This window comes from Pongo abelii, chromosome 2 (genome assembly GCF_028885655.2).
Source record: "Pongo abelii isolate AG06213 chromosome 2, NHGRI_mPonAbe1-v2.0_pri, whole genome shotgun sequence".
Lineage (NCBI taxonomy): Eukaryota > Metazoa > Chordata > Mammalia > Primates > Hominidae > Pongo > Pongo abelii.
The window spans coordinates 164,596,670-164,618,977 of NC_085928.1; the positions used below are offsets into that span (position 1 = coordinate 164,596,670).

At 37.1% G+C, this 22,308-nt stretch overlaps 1 long non-coding RNA gene across 2 annotated transcripts in view; it reads left to right on the forward strand.

Annotated features, from left to right (window-relative positions):
• Positions 1 to 22,308, forward strand: part of LOC112132764 (uncharacterized) — a 161,593-nt gene that overhangs the window by 45,279 nt on the left and 94,006 nt on the right. For both annotated transcript variants that reach the window (XR_008523983.2, XR_008523982.2), the window contains exon 2: positions 2,355 to 2,524. This is a non-coding gene — a long non-coding RNA (uncharacterized LOC112132764). The remainder of the gene's footprint in view (positions 1 to 2,354; positions 2,525 to 22,308) is intronic.

Sequence of the window (22,308 nt, forward strand, 5' to 3'; positions counted from 1 at the left end):
CCACACATACCAAAGTATTTTTAACATGACTCAAACTGATCTGGGGAATTGACAACTTCTCAACCTCCAGCTGAATACCAAGCTAAATGTCAGTAGTTTCACAGAGACTCTTTTAATGACATGGGAAAGCCTGGGATTTCTCTTTTCTCATGAAGTGACACACTTGCCTGAGAAAGCTCTATCATATCTCTTCCACTGGATTAACAGTGCAGACATCTCTATTGTGGATAAACCAAAAGGATCTAGAAGTTATGGAAGGTTTTATTTTCAAATGCTCTACACCTATTATTGTACCAGACAACTAGGCTGAGAGAAAATGCAAGTGATTCTTAGCTATTATAGTCACTCTCACAGACTCTCCTTCCATTTCAATGTATTTCAAGCAAAAAAGTGCTACTAAAATTCTTTTCCCCTTTAGAGCAGCAGTAATACCAACTACGCCACTACATATCATTTTTAAACAACGCTCCATGACTTTCAAAATCCAGGTCAACACGTCAGAAATATTTCCTCTAATAACTTTATGTTTTAAGACACACTAAGCTAGCTATATTCTTAGCTATATACTTCAAGATTACCTCTCCACAAGCAATAATACAAGGCCAAATTTTTCTCCCATATAACACTGTTTTATAAGGTTTGTAGTTATTTAATTTTTAGTGAGCAAATAGAACAGTGCTTTATCGCAGGCTTCGAATACCTTAAGAAACAACAGTAAGGAATTTATTATTTATATTATACCTCATATATGAATGAATGCATTTTATGTGTGGGGTAATTAATAACCATATAATGAAAAGGAAAAATGTAATTTATTTTGATCTGAAAAAATACATATACATTTCCCTACTGAGCAAAAAGTTCAAAACCACATAACATGGTTTTTAAGAGATTTGCATATAAGCATAACCAATATCAAAATCTAACTTCAAAAGTACTGAATATTTACCATGCACATTAATATCCCACTAAGCTTTAGGCAACAAAATACATTGGACTTTTGCTTCTCCAGAGGCTTGCTGCACACTTTGGGGTTTGTGTAAAAATAATTACGTGTGTATTCTCAACCAATTCTTTTAGTCACCTTTCTGTGCCCCTTAAAACCAAAAAGTGGATGCTCTATATGAAAACATCCTACCCTACCTGATCTAGGTGTTATTTCCTGACTTGTTTCTAAGGCAATACATGCTTGAGATTGTTGCTTATATGGCATCTCAAATGATAGCAGAAATATTTCATCCCAAATCTGTGTTCTACCAGCCTGATACAAGATAGAAAATTTCTGCCATTTTTGTTTTATTGGGTCTTTTTTGTTTAACATTATGGGCACATTTAACAAACTGAAGAAAAAGAAATACCAAAAACTCAGAATTCATTTGTAGGAGGATCTTCAAGCCACCTGAATGGAACATTCCTCTCTAATCTTCCACTCATAGAAACTGCAATACAACTTGCTGCTATCTTCCATTTCTGTTTTTTCTGTAATATATTACTGTCTATTTTTCTCTAATTTTGATATTGAATTGCAGAAAAAAGATTTTCACAAGGTGTAGGAGAGGGATTCAGGCTACTTTGAACATATTTAGGGAGACAACAAGGTTATTTTGCCTAGAAATCTTTTGAACTTCTCCCTAGCATCCCATACAGCATGGTACAAGTTGAGTTTCCTGGGTTTGGCTTTATCCAGGTACTTTTGATCATCTGCACATGAAGCATTGTGCTACTTCAGGCTGGAATTAGCCAAGCACATGAAAGCCACCATTCCTTGAAACCTGGATGAAAATAAAACAAAAACTGTAGTCAGGCTATTGCCACAATTTAGGTTCATAGCATTTAATTCAATATGCATTTACTAAAAAGTTATGCTGTTCGAAACACTGAACCTGACCTCAAGGAGTTTCACACATCAAGATAAGGAAGAATCTCAAAGAAACTTAGATGCCACGTCTTTTTTGTCTAAAAAAAGGGGGAGAGAAGCTGGGATATATAGTCTCGATTTTGTGTTCTGAGAGCGGGAAGCAAGATCTTCATAGCCTTGAAAATAAATATAGAAGACTAGAAATAATATTGATAATTTTTTTGAAGTCAGTGTAATAAAGGACAAAAATATTCTTAATGAATTTGAATTATTATTTATCATTACTATTATTTTCTACTTTACAACTAAAACCACTTTTTATCCCACCTGTGGGAATTTCAGAGCTCAAAGAACAAACATGTATCGGGAAATTAATCCATGTCAGGCATTACACTAGGAATTAGACATACATCTTTTTGCTTAGCACAGTACTCAGATTGATCTTGGCCTTGCAAAATATTGACAGAAAAACTAGAATATGTTTTAATTTCTTTAGGTATCCATGAAGTAACTTCTAGCTTTGTATGAAGGAAATTCCCAGAACATGAACCACAACCATCTTGAAACCAAAAAGCAAATGCTGATGAATTCTGAATTTCCAGCTGCCTGGGACTCACTTATCGAACTCCATTATCAGTGTTAAATGAAACCATGTTGGAGCCTGAGGTAAAAAGAAAAATATTAAAAGTGTGAATTTACATACACCTAACAAAATATCCTCCTATATTTTGAACCAAGTGGGAAAGTTAACAAAAGTTCTACAATTAAAACAGTTTACACACCATTGTCAGCCTTCATAGATCCTCCTGGCAGAAGCCAAGAGGGTTGCACTGGCTGAGAATTGTGAGCTGATTGGAAACAACTGTTCCTGTTGCATAATAACCCAGCACTGTCAGGCAAACAAACAACAAGATGTCTTTATTTACATTTTTGTGTTTTTAATCATGAATTTTTGCATTAATTTTGATTTTTTTAAATATTGTATTAAAATACTATTTTCATTTCTGAGTTTTTTGGTGCCTTCTTAAATTTTTCTCTGAGGTAGTGATGCTAATCCCAGCTCAGCCTTGTTCATTATTATAATTTATCTAACATTGACTTAGATAAGAATATAACTTATCTAACGTTGACTTAGATAAGTTTCAAAACTTCTTTCTCATCCAGCCTGTTCATTGAACCAAGACTGGTTCTTGAGGCACAGTCAAGTCATTAAAAAGTCAGACAATGAATGGAAAAGAAGCTTAAAAGATGAACACTGTCACGCCTGTAATCCCAGCACTTTGGGAGGCCGAGGTGGGTGAATCACCTGAGGTCAGGAGTTCAAGACCAGCCTGGCCAACATGGTGAAACTTCGATCTCTACTAAAAATACAAAAATTAGCCAGGCGTGGTGGTGGGCGCTTGTAATCCCAGCTACTTGGGAGGCTGAAGCAGGAGAATTGCTTGAACCCAGGAGGCGGAGGTCGCAGTGAGCCGAGATCATGCCACTGCACTCCAGCCTGAGTGACAGGAGCAAAAAAAAAAAAAAAAGAGAGAGAGATGAACAGTGATAATGCAAAAAGTTTTTTAAAAACCTACAACGTACTAAATACTTAAGAGTTAACTGTATTTTCTTTACAATTATTTATTGGTGGCATTTTGAATTGTTTAATCTTATTTTGAGAGGTTGCTGTTAGTGATGCTTTAACTATTTCATATTTTCAGAAAGACTTTTATAACCATTATTTTGTTTAAAGCCTAGTTGAGCATATTGGATCCCTACTGCAGATTTAAAGGAAATAATGTTTTTAATTGAGTCATTAAAAATGACAAAAGTAATAGATTTTTTAATAAATGTTTTTCATTCTACCTTCAGAGTTCACTGAGTGAATCAGAGTCTCTTGTTAACCTCACTTCTAGATTGTTCCAAGTGGTACGTGTCACATCTTAAGTGACTAACTGAACACATTTCACTCAACTAAGTGGCCTGGATCAATTATGCAGAGATATAGTGAAAGTTTGCCTTTCAGTGAATGTTTCCTTCTTTTAAAAAAGTTCAGTGTTTATTATATCTACGTACTAGTCTCACTCAAAGACAGAAAACCACCTTTTTTCAGCATATTTGATCTAAATCTCAGAGTGAAGGAGCTATCCATAATAAACCAACGGGCTGAATGAATTCCTCTAAGCCCTTTAGAGGGCAGAGCAAACATTTGGGGTTGCAAAAAGAATGACCTGGGTACATCTGCACTTGGGTAAGTGAACTCAGAAAGCTCATATCACGTATTTATGTGCTATGGCTGATTTAAAAAAAAATCTTAGAATTATAATTTAGGTCTGATTTGTTAGACACTATTAAAGGGTTCTAATACAACAGCTTGTATTCTCGAGTTTCTAAATTTCCTTTTGTATGCCAAGTACCATTGCATTTATATAGCACATCTTGCTATTATTTTTCAAGAGGCAAATTACTGCTTTATTTTGTCCCAGGCATATGGATTGTACACAGTTAACTCTGTCCTTCATTGCAGTAATGAATTTTTATTTTAATCCTTTACATTTATTAATAGCTTTCCCCCATTTTTTCCCCTTTCTCTTTCCAAGGAGAGTAGAACCCCTCTTTACCTTAACTCGTAGTGAAACACTTTTAATTTTGGCCATCCAAAAAAAAAAGAAAACATTTCAGGAATGTCTTTTTAACTTTTTGTTTCCTGATAAACTAACTCTTCACTAGCTTTAGAGTCAGATCTTGTTTGAACCCAACTCCAACACTGACAAGCCAAGTGACCCTATCCTAGGCAAATAACATTACCTCCCTGGCCTGCTTTCTCATCAGCTTTATGTGAATGGTAGTGCCTATCTCAAAGCCGAATTGTAGGGATTACAGCAGTAACTTATCTAATGTGCCTAGTACTTCTTACCAGCAATTTCAAATGGTTCAACTTAATTGTAAGGGTTCAACAGATTATGGCTTCTGTGTTTTCCCTGGAAAGAGTCTGGCTGGACAGGGACTTCAAGGGCTTTTGCCTTGTCTAAGATGAAATGCAGTTTATCTCATGCAAAGCTCATAGAAAATAAGGTGAGCACCTAAGTATAAGATGTTTACCTTGATGGCCAGCTAAGATGGTTGATTCTTTTTGCCTTTACTACAGGCTTTCATTAGTTTTGACAGATATTCAATGAAAAGCTGGCTCTGCCCTATCTTTTACAGAACTTTCTTAGAAGAGAAAATTATTTTCATTTCTTTAGTCGTTTTCCAGTTCTCCATGGGTCGTATTGCTAAAGTACACAGAAACTTTTTTTCCTCTTTTTCCCTTTAGGAAAGCCCAAGATAGAATCTTAATTTCTTAAACAGTAAGTGTTTTGTTAAATTCCTATCGCAAGTTTTCATGACCCATGATAAGAAAAGACATTTCAGAAAAGACTGCAGAGACCACAGGATGCTACTGCTTACAGATGACACTGTTTCTGAAAGGCAAATAAATAAAGTTAAATTGCTAACTTCAACATAGCCTTGGTTTATATCTCAAACAACAAAGATATCTGAAAAAGTTTTATTTTTTATTCCAACTTCTATAGGTTTTTTTGCTTTCTTTGACAAAAGTGAACTTCCTTTTCTTTTACTTATTCCCAGTAGGACAAATCCTCATTTTGTTACTACAACCTTTCAGTTCCCTGCCTTAGGGCAAAGCTCTGTTTGACATTAATGGAAGCTCCAAGTCTGGCCCAGAAATGTGGGGACAAGACGCAAAGATGAGGTCGTGATTGAGGCCATGAAAGTTAATATTCATAAACTCAAATATACTTTCATGATGTTCAAATAGAGAAATAAAAATATATCAGCATTTCAGCAAAACATTTGTTATTCCTGCAAGCTTTATTATTAATTTATTTAGAAAGATGGTTGGCGGAGATGCAAGGAAAAAGATCATGGAAACTTGAACTAGGATTACAGATCCATTCCTGTTTTTCTCTCAAGGACTTAGTCTAACACTTCTCACGTGTTTTCTTTTCACACATTTTCCAGTCATTCCTCATCAGGTTTCATATTTTCACATATGATATGTGTATATCATATTTTCATCAACCCAAAACATTATTGTGACACTCTGAAAACACTTTTTGAATCAAAGAGAAACCGGTACAGCTTACTAATGAAACTAGTAAATTACCTCAACTCTCATAAATATCTTTTAATCACAAGTAATCTTTTGGTTAAATCCTCGTTCTTCGTATAACTCAGGAGTGATAGTTAATTTTTTAATTATCGAAGTTTTGTGCTCACATTGATTATATTTAATTTAAACCTTAAATGGAATAGATTTGGGGGGATTATTATGATTCCTCTTCAACATCTCAAATAAAAATTTTTCTGGCTAGGTGCGGTGGCTCACATCTGTAATCCCAGCACTTTGGGAGGCCAAGGCGGGCAGATCAGTTGAGGTCAGCAGTTTGAGATCAGCCTGGCCAACATGGTGAAACCCCATCTCTATTAAAAATACCAAAAAAAAAAATAGCCAGGCGTGGTTGTGGGCACCCCTAATCCCAGCTACTCAGGAGGCTGAGGCAAGAGAATCACTTGAGCCTGGAGGGGGAGGTTGCAGTGAGCCAAGATTTCCCCACTGCACTCCAGCCTGGTCAACAGAGCGAGACTCCATCTCAAAAAAAAAAAATTTTTTTTTCCTTTGGCCTTTGGAGGCAATTTCTACCTACCTAAAATGTTAATAGGATTGGCATGGATTGCTTTTTTTTTCCTTTCCTTCTTTATACCGTATTTCATTTTTTCCTCTGTACTTTTCAAACTTTCTACAAAACTAGTAATAAGTTAAAAAGATTTTAATCAAGTAAGGTATAAACTAACTTTGTGTGTGTGTGTGTGTGTGATGGAATCTTGCTCTGTCGCCTCGGCTGGAGTGCAGTGGCCCAATCTCGGCTCACTGCAACCTCTACCTCAGGGTTCAAGCAATTCTCCTCCCTCAGCTTCCTGAGTAGCTGGGATTACAGGTGCCCGCCACTACACCCAGCTAATTTTTATATTTTTAGTAGAGATGAAGTTTCATCATGTTGGCCAGGCCTGTCTTTAGGTATATAAAAAAGTGACTTCAGGTGATCCGCCCACTTTGGCCTCCCAAAGTGCTGGGATTATGGGCATGAGCCACCGCACCCAGTCTAACCTGTTTCTTTTAGGACAAAGTTTCTCATAGTTCTGTGGAAGAAGTAGGTTTTGAACAAGATTCTGAATGGAGGTAATGCTGTGACTTGGCAGAGATGAGAGGAGAGAAGCAATGCTGAGAGAACAGTGACAGATAAGGGTTATTCCACAGTAAGCATCATTTTTGTGGCCAACTTTGAAGCACACTGGAAAGAGTTCAGAACTTAGGGAGGATTGTATTCACTGTAATTTTCACAGCAAAGATACTGCAAAGTCACTCTTGCGTTGTAATGATGAATCCTATAGCAATGTTTGCATAAACTAGATTCTGCTAATATGTTTTCTTTGATTGATTGCTAGTTACTGCTCTGTCTAGTTCACTGGATTTTGAACATTTTTGTTGAAAACTCACATATGAAATATATTTTACATATGGCAACCCAGTATACATAAGCATGCACACAAACACATTCACATTGTATACCTAGACCTATATCAATACCTATATCCATATCAATACCCATATTTTTAGGTATATAAAAATGTTGTGCTGCAATATTTACCCTTGCAACATAGAATACACTCCTGTTCTATTCTACTCTGTCCTTCTCTATTCTATTCTATCTTGCTCTATTTAGTTATTTCCATTCCATTGTACTCCACTTAAAAAGAAATAGTGGCTGTGACCTACTAAGGCCCATCACTTGAAAAATGCTAGTTTAGTAAATGCTTGGGTGACAAAGTCCTTCTGCCTGAAAACAGAAGCATGGCAAATATTATAATATTTTGTTATTATAATATATTGTTGCAACAGTCCCAGCTTAATACAAAAAATAAGCCCAGGCCTGTGGAAGTATAAAAGATAAAATAATATTTTATAATTAGAATCACCAGGGCTTGTCTTGGGACCTTTGGTGGGGGCAAGAGAGAACTGAAAATGACTCGTGTTATGTACCTAAAGGATCTGAAGCCAGTGACTTTGTGGAGAGTACTGGAAACATCAGAAGAGGGTAATGGTTTGAGGGTATGATGTGGCCCTTTACTCTTTCTTTCAGACAGAAATGTTTGTCCATTTATGTAGTTTAAAATGATCAAACTCTCAATGTGTCTTTTTCCCTGTCTTTTAAAAAAATAACTTTTATTTTCTATTAATTCATAAGCATTACACAGTGAGTTATTTTGATTTCTATGTCTTTCTTTGTTTGCCACAGTAGAGCATATGATGTTCTATGAGAACATGGAATACAGACATGTTAAAAAACAGTTTGTTTACTGAAACATTTTTCTTCTTCTTCTTTTTTTTTTTTTTTGAGACAGAGTCTCACTCTGTCACCAGGCTGGAGTGCTGTGGCGCAATCTCAGCTCACTGCAACCTCCAACTCCCTGGTTCAAGTGATTCTCCTGTCTTAGCCTCCTGAGTAGCTGGGATTACAGGCATGTGTAATCACCACGCCCGGCTAATTTTTGTATTTTTAGTAGAGACAAAGTTTCACCATATTGGCAAGGATGGTCTCGATCTCCTGACCTCATGATCCACCTGCCTCGGCCTCCCAAAGTGCTGGGATTACAGACTTGAGCCACCACACCCAGCCTGAAACATTCTTCTTTAAGAAGTTGCATGTGTGCAATTCTCTCCTTCTCTTTATTTGCCAGCACTTAGTACAATTGAGAAGCCTACTATTTGCAAGAGGGAAGAGTTTGGCCTAAGACAGAACTTAGTTTAAATTCCAGCTCCTGACACTTAACAGCCTTGGAATCTTAGAAAAGAGTGTAGTGTCTCAATTAGTCAGAATGTTTTCAGTGGCAAGTAACAGAATCACAAATCAACCACTATTTCTTTTTAAGTGGAGTACAATGGAATGGAAATAACTGAGCAGAGGAAGTTAGAATAGAATAGAGAAGGATAGAGTAGAATAGAACAGGAGTTTATTCTATGTTGCAAGGGTAAATATTGGGCAAAAAGGGAAATCTAAGTCTAACATGACTGTGTTATTACCTTGCAAATAATGATTCCAGGCATCTATGACTCTTTCTTTCAGAACTTTCTTTCTTTCTCTGTGTTAGCTTTATTCTCAGTCTCACTATAAGTCTCTTTGTGTTAGCAAAAAAAGGCCTCTAACAGCTCCAAACTTGTATTCTACAGTTTAACAACTCCAAGGGAAAGAGAACTACATTCCTAAATGTTTTAGAAAAATACTCTGGGGCTAATGTTGATTGGTTATAATTCATCTGAATTGAGTCATATGCCCATCTCTGAACTAATTGCTATAACAAAGAAGATGCTTTGCCTTCATTTGCTAAGCATGGGTCACAAACCCACCCCTACAACCTGGAGAGGATCCATCCATCTGAACCACATGAGTGGAGAGTAAGGGTTCTCCAGAGGAAAATTAGAAAACACAAGGAGAATAAGAAGCAAAAAATAATAGATAGCCACTTCATCTCATAAAGCTTTATATCTAAAATACAGATGAATTTTAAATAAAGTTGTTCTGAAGATTAGAAATAGGGAGAAGATTTTTAAAAACCTGGCAAAAGAGTAGTTACACAATGAGAGAGCAAATGAAAATAAAAAAGCAAACAGAGTAAAATGGTAACAACAGAGGAATTAGGTAAAAAGATACATTAGTTTTCCTTTTACTATTTTTATTTTTTAAAGTTTGAAATTATTTCCATACAAAATATATTTTTCCATATAAAAAAAGAGCATCTGTGACTTCTGGTTTCCTGTTCTGCATGTAAAGACCTTGGAAACAATGGCTGTGTCCTAACAACAAGTAAAAAAAAAACTGAACAAACTGAAAAAGCAATAACTCTTCTTGAGTCTCAAAGAAAGAGGAGGACATGAGGCAAGTCACTGCCCTCAAAAGTGGAGAGACAGGTGGATACAGGGCGTGCCAGAGCAGATGTGCAAGCTGAGACGTCAGGAAGCAGTGTCAGGGGAGGAAAACACAAACCGCAGTGGACAAATTGATGGAGGCTCATTGTGGACACTTCTGAGAGAGAAAAACTCCAGGAGAACCCAATCATAGGGAGGTTCCCACAATACTGTGAGATTTATGTTCAGGAGATCAAGCAAGTTACCACAGTAAATGCCGGAGGAAAAAATCTCCTTACACTTCTGTCAGGGGGATGGGAAAAGGAACTATTTTGAAATATATCAGAGCATTTTGTTCTTAACGAGAGCCTCAGGAGAAACTAATTAACAAAAGTCTAACCTTCTGGGGCATTATCAGAGCCTAACTAACCTGGAGACGGGAAATATCCAAATCCACTCAGCTCTGGCCTTTCACATAGGAGAAGGGAAATATCCAACTCTGCATCCTCTAGCTTTCCATGTTGGGGAAAGGAAAATACCCAGCTCCAGCCTCCTCTAACCATACTGTTCCACTTAAGTGAGGGGACTGGAAGCCACTGTGAAGTAACAGCCCAGAGTCACAGCCTCACTAAAAGACTTGAAACTTAATCATAGGACTACAGAACACTCCTTCTCCCCTCACACCTTATCACCACATGACTAAGGCCTACTTACTGAATTATTTTTTACCCAGCAAATCATGTCTTCCTCTAAACAAAAAATTACAAGTTATACTGTAAGGCAGAAAAACAGCTTGAAGAGGCTGAATAAGCATCTGAACAACCATATATGGCGGGAATGTTGGAATTAAGCCAAGAATTTTTTAAACTATAATTAATATGACAATGGCTTTAATGGAAAAATTAGAGAGCATGGAAAAAGGGGTAGATTATATAAGCAGAGAGATGGAAATTCTAGGACTGAATCAATCAGAAATACTAGATATCAAAAATGCATCCACAGAAATAAAGTATGCCTTTAATGGGTTCATCAGTAAACTGGACAAAGCTGAGGAAAGACTCTCTTAGCCTGAGGATATGACCATAGAAACTTTCAAAATTGAAAAGCAAAGTGAAAAAAGAAAAAAATAGAACAGAATATCCAAGCTCTGTGGGACAACTACAAAACATGTAATGTATTGATACTGAGGAATACCAGGAGAAGAAGAAACAGAACAAATATTTGAAACAATAATGTCTAAAAATTTCCAAAGATGAATGTCAGACACCAAGTTATAAAAGTAGGAAGCTCAGAGAACATTAAACAGGATAAATGCCCAAAAAGCAACAGCTAGACCTACTACATTCAAATTATAGAAAATGGAAGATAAAAACTTCTGAAAGAAGCCAGGGGCAAGAGAAGGAGCAGTGGGGAGGGGTCAGGGAATCTTACCTATAAAGCAGGGGTCCTCAGCCCTGGGCCAGAGACCTGTACTGATCTGTGGCCTATTAGGAAATGGGCTGCGCAGCAGCAGGTGAGCGGCAGCAATGGAGCATTACCACCTGAGCTCCGCCTCCTGTCAGATCAGCTGCAGCATTAGATTCTCACAGGAGCGTGAACGCTATCGTAAACTGCACATGCAAGGGATCTAGGTTGTACACTCCTTATGAGAATCCAATTAACGCCTGATGATCTGAGGTGGAAGAGTTTCAACCCAAAACCAATCCCACCCCCTGACCCCATCTGTGGAAAAATTGTCTTCCATCAAACTGGTTCCTGATGTCAAAAAGGTTGGGGACTGCTGCTTAGAAGAGCAAATTATATTTGACTTCTCAGAAACTATGCAAGCAAGAATAAAGCAGAATCAAATCTATACAGTATTGAGAGAAAAAAACACTAATCTAGAACCTTGTACCCTGTGAAATTATTCTTCAAAAGTGAGGAAGAAATAAAGATTTTCTTAGACAATTAAAAATTGAGAAAATTTGTTGCCAGTAGGCCTGCCTTGCAAGAAATGTTAAAAGAAGATCATCAGAAAGAAGGAAAGTGACCTAGGTCAGAAACTCACATCTACGTGAAGAAAATAAGACCAACAAAGAGAAGATAAGTGAAAGTAAGAAAAAAACTTTTCTGATTGTTGATTGATCTAATAGACAATAATTTTTTCAAAATAACAATAGTAACAATTTTTTTGATTATATATGCTTATGTATGATTATATATGAGTGAAATGAATGACAGCAGTGATACAAAGAATGTGCTGAAGAAATTCAAATTATTTTTTAAGTTATCCACACTATCTCTGAAATGCTATTGTATAATTTAAAAGTGGATTTGGATTAGGTGTAAATGTTTATTGCAAACACTAGGAAAACCTTTTTTAAAAATCAAAAAGAAAAATAAATAAGCTAAGAAGGGAAGGAAAATGGATCTGTAAAATAATCAATTAAAACCACAAAAAGCAGAAGCAATGGGAGACAAAAATAGAAATAAAGAACAGAGAGGCCAGGCATGCTTGTAATACCAGTATTTCGGGAGGCCAAGGCAGGAGGATTGCTTGAGGCCAGGAGTTTGAGACCAGCCTGGGCAATACAGTGAGACACCATCTCTACAAAAAAAATTTTTTTTAATTAGCTCAACATGGTGGTACATGCCCGTAGTCCTAGCTACTCAGGAGGCTGAGGCAGGAGGATCTCTTGAGCCTAAGAGTTTGAGGCCACAGTGAGCTGTGATCATACTACTGCACTTCACACTTGGTGACAGAGTGAGACATCTGAAGAAGAAAAGAAAGAAAAGAAGATCTTGGGGAGGGCCCAGGAAGATGGCCTAATAGGAACAGCTCCAGGAAATGCAAGGGGTCGGGGGATTTCCCTTTCCTAGCCAAGGGAAGCCATGAGAGGCTGTACCAGGAGGAACAGTATACTCCTGCCCAGATACTGCACTTTTCCCACAGTCTTCACAACTGGCAGACCAGGAGATTCCCTCCAGTGCCTGGCTTGGCAGGTCCCTTGCCCACAGAGCCCTGCAAAGTAAGATCCATTGGCTTGAAATCCTTGCTGCTAACGCAGCAGTCTGAGATAGACCTGGGACGCTCGAGCTTGGTGGAGCAGGGGCGTCCACCATTACTGAGGCTTGAGTAGGCAGTTTTATGCTCGCAGTATAATCAAAGCTGCTGGGAAGTTCGAAGTGGGCAGAGCCCACTACAGCTAAGCAAGGCTGACTGCCTCCCTAGATTCCACCTCTGTAGGCAGGGCATCTCTGAACAAAAGTCAGCAGCCCCAGTCAGGCACTTACAGATAAAAACCCCATCTCCCTGGGACAGAGCACCTGGAGTAAGGGGCAGCTGTGGGCACAGCTTCAGCAGACTTAAATGTCCCTGACTGATAGCTCTGAAGAGAGCAGTGGTTCTCCAGCATAGCATTCAAGCTCTGAACAGACAGACTGCCTCCTCAAGTGGGTCCCTGACCCCCAGGTAGCCTGACTGGGAGATATCTCCCAGTAGGGATCTGACAGACAACTCGTACAGGAGAGCTCTGGCTGGCATCTGGTGGGTGCCCCTCTGGGACGAAGCTTCCAGAGGAAGGATCAGGCAGCAATAGTTGCTGTTCTGCAGCCTCTGCTGGTGATACCCACAAAAACAGAGTTCGGAGTGGACCTCCAGCAAACTCCAACAGACCTGCAGCTGAGGGTCCTGACTGTTAGAAGGAAAACTAACAAACAGAAAGGAATAGCATCAACATCAACAAAAAGGACATCCACATCAAAACCCCATCAGTAGGTCACTAACGTCAAAAACCAAAGGTAGATAAAACCACAAAGATGGGGAGAAACCAGAGCAGAATGGCTGAAAATTCCAAAAACTAGAACACTTGTTCTCCTCCAAAGGCTCACAACTCCTCACCAGCAAGGGAACAAAACTGGATGGAGAAGGAGTTTGATGAATTGACAGAAGTAGGTCAGAGGTAGGTAATAACAAACTCCCCCAAGCTAAAGGAGCATGTTCTAAACCAATGCAAGGAAGCTAAGAACCTTAAAAAAAGGTTAGACGAAATGCTAACTAGAATAACCAGTGTAGAGAAGAACATAAATGACCTGATGGAGCTGAAAAACACAGCATGAGAACTTCGTGAACCATACACAATTTTCAATAGCCAAATCGTTCAAGCAGAAGAAAGGATATCAGTGATTGAAGCTCAACTTAATGAAATTAAGCAAGGAGACAAGATCAGAGAAAAAGAGTAAAAAGAAATGAACAAAGCCTCCAAGAAATATGGGACTATGTGAAATGACCAAATTTATGTTTGATTGGTATACCTGAAAGTGACAGGGAGAATGGAACCAAGCCAGAAAACACTCTTCAGGATATTATCCAGGAGAACCTCCCCAACCTAGCAAGGCAGTCCTACATTTACATTCAGGAAATACAAAGAACAGCACAAAGATATTCCTCGAAAAGAGCAAGCCCAAGACACATAATCATTAGACTTACCAAGGTTGAAATAACGGAAAAAATGTTAAGGGCAGCCAGAGAGAAAGGTTGGGTTACCCACAAAGGGAAGCCCATCACACTAACAGCGGATTTCTTGGCAGAAACTCTACAAGCCAGAAGAGAGTGGGGGCCAATATTCAGCATTCTTAAAGAAAAGAATTTTCAACCCAGAATTTCACATCCAGCCAGACTAAGCTTCATAAGAGAAGGAGAAATAAAATCCTTTACAGACAAGCAAATGCTGAGAGATTTTTTCACCACCAGGCCTGCCTTATAAGAGCTCTTGAAGGAAGCACTAAACATGGAAAGGAACAACCAGTACCAGCCACTGCAAAAACATGTCAAATTGTAAAGACCATCAACACTATGAAGAAACTGCATCAACTAATGAGCAAAATAACCAGCTACCATTATAATGACAGGATCAAAATAACACATAACAATATTAACTTTAAATGTAACTGGGCTAAATGCCACAATTAAAAGACACAGACTGGCAAACAGGATAAAGAGTCAAGATCCATCAATGTGCTGTATTCAGGGGACCCATCTCACATGCAAAGACACACATAGGCTCAAAATAAAGGGATGGACGAAGATTACCAAGCAAATGGAAAGCAAAAAAAGCAGGAGTTGCAATCCTAGTCTCTGATGAAACAGACTGTAAACCAACAAGGGTCAAAAGAGACAAAGAAGGACATTACATAATGGTAAAGGGATCAATGCAACAAGAAGAGCTAACTATCCTAAATATATATGCACCCAATACAGGAGCACCCAGATTCATGAAGCAAGTTTTTAGAGACCTACAAAGAGATTTAGACTCCCACATGATAATAGTGGGAGACTTTAACACCCTAACACCCTACAGATCAATAAGACAGAAAATTACCAAGGATATCCAGGACTTGAATTCAGCTCTGGACCAAGTGGACCTAATAGACATCTACAGAACTCTCCACCCCAGATCAACAGAATATACATTCTTCTCAGCATCACATCATACTTATTCTAAAATTGACCACATAATTGGAGTAAAACACTCCTCAGCAAATGTAAAAGAACAGAAATCACAATAAACTGTCTCTCAGACCACAGTGCAATCAAATTAGAACTCAGGATTAAGAAACACTAAAAACCACACAACTACAAGGAAACTGAACAACCTGCTCCTGAATGACTACTGGGTAAATAATGAAATGAAGACAGAAATAAAGATGTTCTTTGAAGCCAATGAGAACAAAGACAAAACGTACCAGAATCTCTGGGACACATTTAAAGTAGTGTGTAGAGGGAATTTTATAGCACTAAATGCCCACAAGAGAAAGCAGGAAAGATCTAAAATTGACACCTAACATCACAGTTAAAAGAACTAGAGAAGCAAGAGCAAACAAATTCAAAAGCTAGCAGAATAAGACGACAAGAAATAACTAAGATCAGAGCAAAAATGAAGGAGATACAGGCATAAAAAAACTTCAAAAAAAATCAATAAATCCAGGAGCTGATTTTTTGAAAAGATCAACAAAATAGGTAGATTAATAAAGAAGAAAAGAGAGAAGAATCAAATAGACGCAATAAAAAATGATAAAGGGGATATCACCGCCAATCCCACAGAAATACAAACTACCATCAGAGAATACTATAAACACCTGTATGCAAATAAACTAGAAAATCTAGAAGAAATGGATAAATTCATGGACAAGTACACTCTCCAAAGACTAAACCAGGAAGAAGTTGAATCTCTGAATAGAACAATAACAGGTTCTGAAATTGAGGCAGTAATTAATAGCATACCAACAAAAAAAGTCCAGGACCAGATAGATTCATAGTCGAATTCTACCAGAGGTACAAAGAGAAGCTGGTACCATTCATTCTGAAACTATTCCAAATAATAGAAGAAGAAGGACTCCTCCCTAACTCGTTTTATAAGGTCAGCATTATCCTGATACCAAAACCTGGCAAAGACATAACAAAAAAAAAAATTTTAGGCCAACATCCCTGATGAACATTTCTGTGAAAATTCTCAATAAAATACTGGCAAACCCAATCCAGCAGCACATAAAAAGCTTATCCACCACGATCAAGTCGGCTTCATCCGTGGGATTCAAGACTGGTTCAACATACACAAATCAATAAACATAATCCATCACGTAAACAGAACCAACGACAAAAAACACATGATTATCTCAATAGATGCAGAAAAGGCCTCTGGCTTGGTTCCATTCTCCCCATCATTTTCAGGTATAGCAACAGCCCTTCATGCTAAAAACTCTCAATAAACTAGGTATTGATGGAACATATTTCAAAATAATAAGAGCTATTTAGGACAAACACACAGCCAATATCATACCGAATAGGCAAAAACTGGAAGCATTCCCTTTGAAAACTGGCACAAGACAAGCATGCCCTCTCTCACCACACCTATTCGACATAGTATTGGATGTTCTGGCCAGGGCAATCAGGCAAGAGAAATAAATAAAGGTATTCAATCAGGAAAAGAGGAAGTCAAATTGTCTGTTTGCAGATGACATGATTGTATATTTAGAGAACCCCATCATCTCAGCACCAAATCTCCTTAAGCTGATAAGCAATTTCAGCAAAGTCTCAGGATACAAAATCAATGTGCAAAAATCACAAGCATTCCTGTACACCAATAACAGACAAAACAGAGAGCCAAATCACGAGTGAACTCCCATTCACAATTGCTTCAAAGAGAATAAAATACCTAGGAATCCAACTTACAAGGGATGTGAAGGACCTCTTCATGGAGAATTACAAACCACTACTCAAGGAAATAAAAGAGGGCACAAGCATCCTATCATGCTCATGGATAGGAAGAATCAATATCATGAAAATGGCCATAGTGCCCAAAGTAATTTACAGATTCAATGTTATCCCCATCAAGCTACCACTGACTTTCTTCACAGAATTGGGAAAAATTACTTTAAACTTCATATAGAACCAAAAAAGAGCCACATTGCCAAGACAATCCTGGGCAAGAAGAACAAAGCTGGAGGCATCACACTACCTGACTTCAAACTATACTACAAGGCTACAGTAACCAAAACAGCATGGTACTGGTACCAAAACAGATATATAGACCAATGGAACACAACAGAGGCCTCAGAAATACCACACATCTACAACCATCTGATCTTTGACAAACCTGACAAAAACAAGAAATGGAGAAAGGATTCCCTATTTAATCAATGGTGCTGGGAAAACTGGCTAGCCATATGCAGAAAGCTGAAACTGGATCCCTTCCTTACACCTTACACAAAAATTAACTCAAGATGGATGAAAGACTTAAATGTAAGACCTAAAACCATAAAAACCCCAAGAAGAAAACGTAGGTAATAGCATTCAGGACATAGGCATGGGCAAAGACTTCATGACTAAAACCCCAAAAGCAATGGCAACAAAAGCCAAAATAGACAAATGGGATCTAATTAAATTAAAGAGCTTCTGCAAAGCAAAAGAAACTACCATCAGCATGAACAGGCAACCTACAGAATGGGAGAAAATTTTTGCAATCTATCCATCTGACAAAGGACTAATATTCAGAATCTGCAAAGAACTTAAACAAATTTACAAGAAAAAACAAACAACCCCATCAAAAAATGGGCAAAGGATATGAACAGACACTTCTCAAAAGAAGATATTTATGCAGCCAACAAACTTATGAAAAAATGCTCATCATCACTGGTCATTAGAGAAATGCAAATCAAAACCACAATGAGATATACCATCTCACACCAGTTAGAATAGCAATCATTAAAAAGTCAGGAAACAACAGATGTTGGAAAGGATGTGGAGAAATAGGAACACTTTTACACTGTTGGGAGTGTAAATTAGTTCAACCACTGTGGAAGACAGTGTGGCGATTCCTCAAGGATCTAGAACTAGAAATACCATTTGGCCCAGCAATCCTATTACTGGGTATACACCCAAAGGATTATAAATCATTCTACTATAAAGACACATGCACACATATGTTTATTGCAGCACTGTTCACAATAGCAAAGTTTTGGAACCAACTCAAATGCCCATCGATGATAGACTGGATAAGGAAAATGTGGCACATATACACCATGTAATACTATGCAGCCATAAAAAAGAAGGGGTTCATGTCCCTTGCAGGGACATGGATGAAACTGGAAACCATCATTCTCAGCAAAGTAACACAAGAACAGAAAACCAAACACTGCATGTTCTCACTTATAAGTGGGAGTTGAACAATGAGAACAAATGGACACAGGAAGGGGAAAATTACACACTGGGGCCTGTCAGGGAGTGGGGGGCTGGGAGAGGGATAGCATTAGGAGAAATACTTAATGTAAATGACGAGTTGATGGGTGTAGCAAACCAACGTGGCACATGAATACCTATGTAACAAACCTGCATGTTCTGCACATGTACCCCACCACTTAAAGTATAATTCTAAAAAAAGAAAGAAAGAAAAGAAAAGAAAGCCTTGAAGAGAAATCAGTACAAATACGGTAGATGTTAATCCAACCATCAGTAATCATTTTTAACATCAAAAGTTTAAATGCACCATCTATAAGACAGATATTGTCTGAGTAGATTAAAAAAAATGCCAAACTATATATTGTCTGGAAGAATCCCCTTTTAAATATAAAGGTACATATAGTTTAGAATTAAATGAATAGAGAAAAATATGGCATGTTAACACTAATCAGAAGAAAATGGAATCACTATATTAATTTCAGACAAAGATGACTTCAAAGCAAGGAACGTTATCAGGGATACAGAAGAGCATTACATAATGATAAGGGGGTCAATTCTAATAATATATAACAATTCTTCATGTATACTCACCTAACAACAGTGTCAAAACAGCTGGGGCAGACACTGATAGCACTGCAAAGGCAGAAATAAATGAATTCATCATTATAGCTGGAGACTTCAACATCTCTTTTTCAGAAATGGACACATCCAGCAGGCATAATATTAGTAAGGACCTAGTTGAACTAAACACCATCAATCAACTGTATATAACTGGCATCTATAGATTATTTTATCCAGCAACAGCTAATTACAAATTATTCTCAAACTCATATGAAACATTCATGGATATAGACCTTATTCAGGACCATATGTCACATCTTAACAAATTCAAAAGAATATAAATTAGGCAGTGTCTGCTTTCAGACCATATGAAATTAAACTAGAAATCAATAACAAAAAGATAATTGGAAAATACCAAATCCCAAAATGCACACAGATTAAGCCACATGCTTTTTTTTAAGAAAAATACAGGGTCTCATTCTGTCACCCAGACTGAAGTTCAGTGGCATGATCATAGATCACTGCATCCTCAAACTCCTGGGCTCAAGCAATCCTCCTGCTTCAGCCTCCTGAGTAGCTAGGACTACAAGCACACACCACCATGCTGCACTAATTTTTTTTATAACTTTTGTAGAGACAGGGTCTTGCTGTTTTGCCCAGGCTGGTCAGCAACATGATTTTAAATAACATGGGGGTCAAAGAAGAAATCTCAAGAGAAAATTTAAAATATAAAATTTGTGAAATACAGCAAAAGCAGTGCTTAGAGGAAAATTTATAGTATTAAAATGCACATATTAGTAAAAAAAAATCTAAAATCAATATTCTAAGTTCCTATCTCAGAAAACTAGAAAACTAGAAAAAGAAGAGCAAATTAAATCCAAACTAATCAGTAGGAAAAAAATAAGTATTAGAGCAAAAACCAAGTTAATAAAATTGAAAATAAGACATCAATAGAGAAAATCAATAAAATCAAAAGCTGGTTCTTTAAAAAGTTCAATAAAATTAATTAGCCTTTAGCCAGGTAAACTAGGAAAAAAGAGAACAGAAACTACTAATATCAGAAAAGAAAGACATGACATCATTACAGAGCCTATAAACATTAAAAGGATAATAAAGAAATACTGCAAACACCACCACCACACACAAATGTGATAACCTAGATAAAATGGAGCAATTTCTTGAAGAACACAATTTGCCAAATCTCACAGAAAAAGAAATAAGACAATTTGAATAGCCCCATATTAAGGAAATGGAATTGATAATAAACTTCCAAAACAGAAAGCACCAAGACCAAATAAGTTTACTGATGAATTCTCCAAAATATTTAGAAAGAAATGTTAGCAATTCTCTACAATTTCTTTCAGAGTAGAGAAGCAGAGGAAATATTTCCTAACTCATTTTATGAGGCCAATATTACTCTAATACCCAAACTGGACAAAGGCATTAGAAGAAATAAAAACGACAGATCAATACATTTTATGAAAATAGCTATAAAAATCCTCAGTAAATCATATCAAACAATGTATATAAAATCATAAACCATGACCAAGTGGTATTTATCCTTGGTATACAAGTTTGGTTCAACATTTGAAAATCAATTTTTGTATTCCATCACATCAACAAGCTAATAAATAAAAACCACATGATCATATCAATAGATGCAAAAAACACATTTGACAAATTCTAACATTCATTCATAATAAAAAAGCTTACTAAACTAGAAATGGAGGTGAACTTCATCAACCTGAGAGACAATATATACAAAAACCCTACAGCTAACCTACAGTTAGCATTATACTTAATGGTGAGAAACATAAAGCTTTCCCAAAAATTTCAAGAACAAGGCAAGGATGTCTCTTCTCATCACATTTTATCAACATTGTACTGGAAGTTTAGCTAATACAACAAGGCAGAAAAAGGAAAGGAAATAATATCTATACAGGTTAAGAAGGAAGAAATGTAACTCTTTATGTAAAGGTGATATGATTCTCTCAAAGAATTGATTTAAAACAAACAAACAAAAAATACTCCTGGAACTACTAAGCAATTTTAGCAAGGCTCCAGGATACAAAGTTAATATAAAAAAGTCAATAGCGGCCAGGTACAGTGGCTCACGCCTGTAATCCCAGCATTTTGGGAGTCCAAGCTGAACAGATTGCTTGAGCCCAGGAGTTCGAGACCAGTCTAGTCAACATGGAGAAAACCTGTCTTTACTAAAAAAATAGAAAAAATTGCCAGGCGTGGTGGTGCATGCTTGTAGTTCCAGCTACTCGAGAGGCTGAGATGGGAGGATCACCTGAGCCCAAGATGCAGAGGTTGCAGTGGGCTGAGATTGCACCACACCACTGCACTCCAGCCTGGACCATAGAGCAAGACCCTGTCTCAAAAAAAAATGAATAAATAAATGAATAAGTCAATAGATTTTCCATATACCAGCAATGAACAAGGGGAATTTGAAATTAAAAACACAATAACATTTACATTAGCACACCCCAGAAAGTACTTAAGTATAAATCTTACAATATGTGTACAAGATTTGCATGAGGGAACCCACAAAATTCTAATGAAAGCTATCAAAGAAGAATTAAATAAATGGAGAGATATTCCATATTCATGGATAGAAAGTATCAACATTATCAAGATGTCAGTTCTTCCCAACTTGGTCTATAGATTTAAAATAATTACAATGAAAATCCAAGTTACTTTGTGGATATTGACAAATTGATTCTAAAGTTTATGGGGGCAGGAAAAAAATCTAGAATAGTCAAGATGACATTGAAGAAAAAGAACAAAGTTAGAGACTGACACCACATGACTTTAAAACTTGCTACAAAGCTACAGTAATCAACACAGTGTGATATTGGTGAAAGAATATACAAATAGATCAATAGAACAGAATAGAGATCCCAGAAACAGACCCACATAAATACAGTGAACTGATCTTTGTCAAAAGAGCAATGTAATAGATAAAAGATACTCTTCAACAAATGATGCTGGAATAACTGCACATCTAGCTGCAAAAAAAAAAAAAAAAAGTGAATCTAAACAGAAATCTTACACCCTTCAGAAAAATCAACTCAATATGTATCATATACCTAAATGTTAACCACAAAACTAGAAAACTCCTAGAAGATAACATAAGAGAGAACCTAGATGACCCTGGGCGTAACAGTGACTTTTTAGATAAAACATCAAAAGCACCATCCATGATAGAAATAATTGATA